Below are 7,597 nucleotides of genomic sequence, written 5' to 3'. Positions count from 1 at the left end.
TTGCTATAGCAACTGAAGCAGACAACTCATTATTTCACTGTGTCAATCCATTAATCTCAGCTTGAAAGAAACTGGATGGACTATATTCTTCTATACATTTCAGGGAATATTAGGAAAAATGAAGCTTTGTTTAATGTTTAGATATATAGTACCATAATATGTCAAAATTAATGTCGCTTCCTTTCTTCTGAAGTAATAGATGTGATGGTATTGTTTTGATTACATGAGTATAGTTGCTTGTGCACAATATAGACAATATTATGTGAATATGGTTGCTTGTGCACAATATGGACAATATTGAGCAGATCATAGAATGTATATTTGTTTATTTATTCTGGTCATCCCCAAGTAATACTCAGGAAAAGAGTTAGCTGTTGCAGATTTCTAGCAATGGTTAACTTTATAAAAATAGCTTTAATCTACCTGTCTAAAGAGTTGACTTGTCTATTTGAAAATTTATTAGAATAAAGAAAGATCCCAGGCAGAAAGTTTACTTGAAGATAATTGTCTTTCTCTTGTTATTATGTTTTACAGACTAATGCACAGGAAAGTGAATGCACTATACCATCATCTCTTGTATTTTAAAAATAATAAAATGTAATGTAATACACTTTAAATAACAACAATGTTTAATGCTTATTGAAATTGTCATCTACATACCTTATTTTAAGCATAGTTTTCATGTTGGTACAATTTTAAAAGGAAGTATTTTAGGCTTATACCCTCCAACTAGCTTCACTTCTCCCAATCTTCTAATTCTTTCTCTCTCTTTTTTGCTTTTTCTTTAAGTTTTTAATTTAGAAAGGACCAGGTGACATAGGCATATAATCATCTTTTTGATTGGCTAAATTAATTATTGCATTTTTATAGGTTGTATGCATCAAAATACCTCTTATTTTTTTACCCTTTACATTGTCACTTTTCTTTTACTCTATCAGTCTATTACTCTATTACTATCCCCATTCTTTTATTCCTTTAATCTGGACATGCTGAACTACTCGCATTGTGAGAGTGAAGCAGAGATTTAAATATGCGTGTCTGTATATCCCTTAGGATCTGAACAAAATATATGAGGAATAAAGTTAGCTCAGACTAAACACCATGTATTCCTTCCTTTTCACTGTTTTTACTCATAGATGTTACTTGGTGTTTTTTATACTTCCATCAACCAATGGCCCTAGTTTTGCATGTGTTCTCTGTCTTATGCTATCCTTTCTCTTGTATGTTTTTTCTTTTGTTTATATGCCTTTTTCATTGTATACTTTAGATTATGCTAAAGATCAACAGCAGGATTTTACAGTGGTTCCACTTTTTAATACTTTTGTCATTGTCTTTTAATGTTCTAAAAGATAAGACAATTTCATAAAGAGAAAGTCTAGGTCAGTTCTTTACCTTTTTGTGTGTCATGAATCCTTGGGCGGTCTGATGATGCTTGTGGACCTCCTATCAAAATAAAGTTTTTAAATGCATGAAAAATGCATATGATTACAAAGGAAACAAATTATATTGAAATAGTCATATAAATATTTTAAAGTTCCCAGACCCTACTTGGTCTAAGTAGACTTTTTGTAGGAAGTTATCAAAAAGGGTGATCAAAAAGTCTTCTATATTTATCCTCATAGGGGAACATGCCTCTTTACCCATATCTGCTAGAGATTTCTGCAGACTTAAAATTAAATATTCTTTTTTTCAGGTTATATACTGATAAATTTTGTGTTCCTTTGATTGGAAATAAAGATAATTCAGATTGGAAGACATAAAAAATAGAACCTATTCTAATGCATTTCTGCTTTAGACATTTACTACCCTATGATGAGACAGATATCTATCTATGTTTTCTTAATCCTTTTATCATACATGTACCCAATTTCATTGTTATTTTTACTTTCGAAAATGAAATAATTTTATCTCCATTTTTTCTTACATGAATGCAAGTTCTTTGTTTTCTTGTTAAACCACTTAGAAAGAATACAAAAAATTAATTTGTATAAGACAACATTGGAAATTCTATGCTATCTCCCTCAACAGCAGACTTTCCAGGAGATATAATTCTACAATCAGGACGTTTTTGTCTCCGTAGGTTTACTTCATCCTGAGGGGGAATAAGAGAAAAGATTTTAAATGAAGTACATAGCCTGGAGCTGATAGTTTTTTCTATCTTTGTTTCTAAACAAAGATGTTCAGGGTGTTGAGTAAAATTTTTTAAAATGGCATCCTATCCTTTAAACATAAAAAGAATGGATGGCCATTTAATTTGGCATGATATTTTCCCATATTGTAGGGGCTTCCTATCTGTTGGTGATATAGAAGAAAATGATTTGTTATGGATTAACCACACTGTAAGTTTTAAAATCTAATATCTATATACTCTTAAATGCAGCACTATATTATTATAGCCCCATTCATGAATGCTCAAATGAGTTAATATATGCAAGATGCCTTGCAAACTTAAGGTGCTTTATGAATATTAGCTATTCTTTTTACCTTTTTTGAAACAGTGAACTAATAATGCTTCTAGCTGTTAGAAGTAATCTCCATTAAAAGAATAGGGTAGAAATGGGCAGCTAGGTGGCTTAGTGGGTAGAGAGCCAGGCCTGCAGTTGGAAGGACCACAGTTCTAATCTGGGCTCAGACACTTCCTAGCTGTGTTACTCTGGGCAAAGTTACTTAACCCCAGTTCCCTAGACTTCAATGCTCTTCTACCTTAGAACCTATGTATTGATACTAACACAGAAGATAAGTATTAAAAAAGGAATAGGATGACAGATCAAAGACAAGTACCATTAACTTTGGAAAATTCATTTTTCATGTGTCTTAAGATGAACTAGTCCTTTTGTATTGGCAGTGATTCAATCCTCTTGGTCCTTTTCATTTCTTCTACCTATTGTGGTTTAGATAAATTAATTATTTCATTTCATTTCAATGTCCTTACATCGTTAAGTAGATCAGTATATCCTCTAATGTGAGGAAGAATGGTGTCTTCAAACACAGTTTAATTTCTCTGAAAATCTTCCATTTTACTATGTTATTGAATATAATTAGCATGAAGCAGAGGACATAGTTGTTGTTGTCAGGATGACCTGGGTTCAAGTTCAATCTTTGCATATAAAAATGACTATGAGAACTAGGACAAATTACTTATAGAGTGGGCCCCCATCACCACCCCCCACCTCTTAGGTGTTTTTTTTTCTGCTATATATATTGGTTCAAGAGATAAAAATTTGGAATTCAAGAAATAGAGATTTGATTTTTGTTTACTTTGAGCATTTATCAAACAGTTATTGCATTTTAAGTTGCAGAATGACTTCCCTACCTGCTTTGTCAAAGGAAATCTACTGACCTGGAGATCCTTATGGATGATATCAGAGGTTTATGCCCTCCCTCCTATCTCCGTCCAGTGCCCCCAAGCCCTTAATTGACAATATAATTGTCAACTTCACTGCTAAAAGCTGCTTTCAGCTTCCAGTTGAACAAATACAATGCCTTTTAAACTATTTCCTACATTTTCTTAAACACATTAAAATTTTCTACCTAGATTTTTCTTAAAACTTTTGATAAGTTCATTGTAAACATTCTTTGGCTCTACTTGACAATTTTATTTCAATTTTTCTCTGAGTTGCTCCATAGTAGCTCATTTGACTCCAGAAATCACTTCTTTGTCTCTTTTCTGTATAAAACTTTCTTTAGGTGGCATGAAAAAAAAACTGCCTTTAACAATGTGAGATCACGTTAAAGCAATTTATATTCTTAGTAGTTCTAATTTATTCTGAATGTAGACCAGAAAGCTGTTTGAGCAAGTCACAGGAAAAGTAGATGTGACTTGGCTCCCTCCAGTGGCAGGAATGACTCACATCATTGCTAGTAATACTGGCAACTTGTTTTCCAGCTAGGCTGAAAGGTCTGAACCTCACTTTTTCCAAACCATTGTTTAGGAAGCCAACAAGAAACTTCACATTCAAAGCACTTAGATTTATCTCTAGTAATGTTTTCCCTTAACAGAAACCAAGTTTCTCTCTTTCTAGGGTCTGCACAGTATAGTATATTGTCTTTTATATATACACACACACATATACATTCTTTTTTTTCTTATACCCTGGACCTTCTGTCTTAGAATACTAAGATACTAAGATTACTTGGATACTAAGTATTGATTCTAAGGCAGAAAAGTGGAAAGGGCTAGGCAATAGGGTCATCTATCTATCTATCTATCTATCTATCTATCTATCTATCTATCTATCTATCTATCTATCTATCTACCTACCTGCCTGTATATGTGTATGCATGCATGTATTTCTATGTGCATATACATATATCTATTCATGTATGTGTGTATAGATTTACATGTATGTATATATTCCAACATCAGTTTATCTCTCTGGTCCTTACTACCAGTAATGGGTTCTCATCTATTAATATCAAAATGTTTTAACACCAATTATAGTTTGATTTTCTTTCTAACTATCTTTGTAAAACTTTTTTTTCCTACTCAATTATTTTCTGTTTTACATTCTGGGATTCTTTTCCTTTCTTGTGTTTATTTTCCCTTTTTGTTGATTTTTTATAAGAAAGTTTTCTTTGTCCTCTGTTGATGATCAAGATTTCTTTTTTCCTTTTCTCCAAGTTATATACATTAGCCTTTAGCTATAGAAAACAGTTTAAGATTATTATTGTCATCTAGTAGTAGGCATTTTGGAACATAATACTGTGTGCATGGCATTGTCTGCCTGTATATGTATCTGAAGGATATGAAAGAGGACTTTGTACTTATCTTTAGTAAGTTTAGATGAGAAGGTGCATATTCACCAATAAGTGTATAGAAATATATATAAAAGTGATCTTATAGAACATGCAATAAACAAATGACTAATAATATCAAGAATACTGAAAAAATCTGGGAAAGAAAATATCTATTCAGATAGCTCCAGTTTTGGAATCCTGACTAGAAAAGTAAATTTTGGGGGTCATTTCTTCTATATCTAATGGAAATAAAATATGGACACTAAAATTCTCTCAGATATTGTACATAAGACTCTGCTTGTCCTCCTCCATGACTTTGGAGGTGGTGTTGGACTCTGGGCACTCACCTTTGGAGATCTCTGTAAAAATAGACCTATGTATGCTTTGGACCTGCTGGAATTTGGTCAGAATAGTAGACCCCAGTTTGGTAGTGATGCCACAGAAGCCAAGGGCCAGTTTGTGGAAACAACGGAAGAATGGAGGTGTGCCCTGGGTTTGGATATAGTGATCATGCTGGGACACAATCTGGGTGAATTCTTGGCTGTTGCATATTCACTGAAGTATCCATCAAGGGTGAAGCACCTCATCTTAGTGGAGCCGTGTTTTCCAGAGAGACCTGATATTGCTGATCGAGACAGGCCAATTCCAGTGTGGATCAAAGCCTTGGGAGCTGAACTGACCCCTTTTAATCCCTTAGCTGGCCTTAGAATTGCAGGACCCTTTGGGTTGAGCCTTGTGCAACGTTTAAAGCCTGATTTTAAGAGAACGTATGCTTCAATGTTTGAAGATAATAGTGACAGAATATATCTACCACTGTAATGTACAGACATCCAGTGGTGAAACTGCCTTTAGAAATATGACTATTCCTTATGGATGGGCAAAAAGACCAGCGATCATGCGGATTAGGAAGACAGATCCAGATATTCTGATTTCCGTCATCTATGGAGTCCAATCTTGCAGAGACGGCGATTCTGGCAACACCATCCAGTCCCTAAGGCCACATTTGTATGGGAAGACTATAGCTATCTTTGGCACCAGACATCATGTCTACACTGACCAATGTAAGGATGGGTTTTTGTGCAGAGGAGAGGGAACAAAAGGGAGAAGAAGGCAGTTGTGGACAGTGCAGACAGTTGAGATGAGCAGAGGATTCTGGGATTTTCTCCGAGGGAGAAGGGAGAGGGGAGGCTTTGGGTGGAGGACTGGGAAGAGGGAGGAGGTGGACATCCCAGCTCGGATCCAGTCCTGAGGGCTTCCTGAGGCTATTTCTTTTGGAAATTGAAACCCTGATTCCCTGACCAAAGCCATTCCATCACAACTCACCCATCAAGATTTCAACCATCAAGTTAGCTAAGTTTTTGGACTCCATTTTGGGAGCAATCTCTTAGTCTCCTTTACTCATTATCCAACCTTGCTGAGAGACCCTTTTCAGTCAAAACTTACAATTATAGAAAAGGATTGAAACAGAAAAATTGAAATAGAAATAGGAGAAGGGGCAAGGGGTGAAGCTTAGGAGTGGGAACCACTAGGGTTCCATCCTAAGTGACAGACCCCAGAGGAATAGCGAAGAGGGCACCCCAAAATCTCTCTGCCCTTAACCCCTTTCCCCAATCCCTGATTAGCAGATAATAAAAAGCCATTCAACAGTCAGCGTTCCAGAGTGCCTGAGAGACAACAAGGGAGAGGGGAACCACAGCTTGGTCTGGCTACCTCCATCTTGAAGCCAGACCACCCACTGTGAAATTAACTGACTTGGGGGAGGTTTGTGTGAACCCTGTCCTTATTCAGGACCGGATTGGGGTACTACATACCTCATTTGATAGGGAAGCCTTGCCCCTGACTCCTGTGGGGCAGCACGACCATCCAGGTCACCCAGTTACGGGGTGACACCCCCTTAAAGTCTCCTAGTGTATATTTGGCCCAGGAGAGTGCTGGAAGAGAGACTCACCACATAGACTTTCTCTATCTCCCTTCTATCAAACATTGATTACTGGCTCTTTTAATTGTTACATCAACCAGAAGAATTTAGCCAAAAAGTAAAGATTTGTGATTCTGTGGACTGACCCCGTTCAGATCTCGATGGACAAACCTTGGTGATGGATGCAGTTCCTCAGCAGTAACTTAGAGAATGTGATGAAGAATAAGGAAACCAACACAAAGAAACTGAGCAATTTTCTTGATTCTGATTTTGTACATTTGGCATTTCTTCCATGAAGTCACTTGCACATCTATATCAGATAGTACCTTTTTGAATGGGAACCCCTTTTTAAGTAGAAATTTCTTTTGAAATGCCTACAGAAAGCTCAGAAATAATAGATGTAAGGGGGCAGCTGGGTAGCTCAGTGGTTTGAGAGTCAGGCCTAGAGACAGGAGGTCATAGGTTCAAATCTGGCCTCAGATACTTCCTAGCAGTGTGACCCTGGGCATGTCACTTGACGCCCATTGCCTACCCTTATCACTCTTCTGCCTTGGAACCAATACACAGTATTGACTCCAAGATGGAAGGTAAGGGTTTAAAAAAAAAAGAAATAATAGATTTAAGTAAAGGGTTTCTTGCCTTCCTGACCTAGTGGAAATAACTGTAATTTTTTAACTGGAACATTGCTTAGCTATATTGAATACTTTTGATATTAGAATCTATCTTTCCACTATAAAGACTTTGATATATCATTGTGAAAAAAAATAAAATAAATTTTGAATGGATTTTGAAAGTAGCAAGGGCCATAGATTTGGGGAGACATGTAGAGGAAGAAGGTAGTGATTTTAGGCAGAAGAAATGAGATGTACTAAGACAAGAATTCTTAATCTAGAACTCATAGGTAGATTTCAAGGAATCCATGATTTTGGATAGGAAAAAATA

At 35.9% G+C, this 7,597-nt stretch overlaps 1 pseudogene; it reads left to right on the top strand.

The window, feature by feature from the left end:
* Positions 1–4,978: 4,978 nt before the first annotated feature.
* LOC123236534 lies at positions 4,979–7,091 on the top strand (annotated as a pseudogene).
* Positions 7,092–7,597: the final 506 nt, after the last annotated feature.

The sequence above is a fragment of the Gracilinanus agilis genome, chromosome 2 (genome assembly GCF_016433145.1).
Source record: "Gracilinanus agilis isolate LMUSP501 chromosome 2, AgileGrace, whole genome shotgun sequence".
In the NCBI taxonomy this organism is placed as follows: domain Eukaryota; kingdom Metazoa; phylum Chordata; class Mammalia; order Didelphimorphia; family Didelphidae; genus Gracilinanus; species Gracilinanus agilis.
This window is presented reverse-complemented; position numbering and strand designations above follow the sequence as displayed.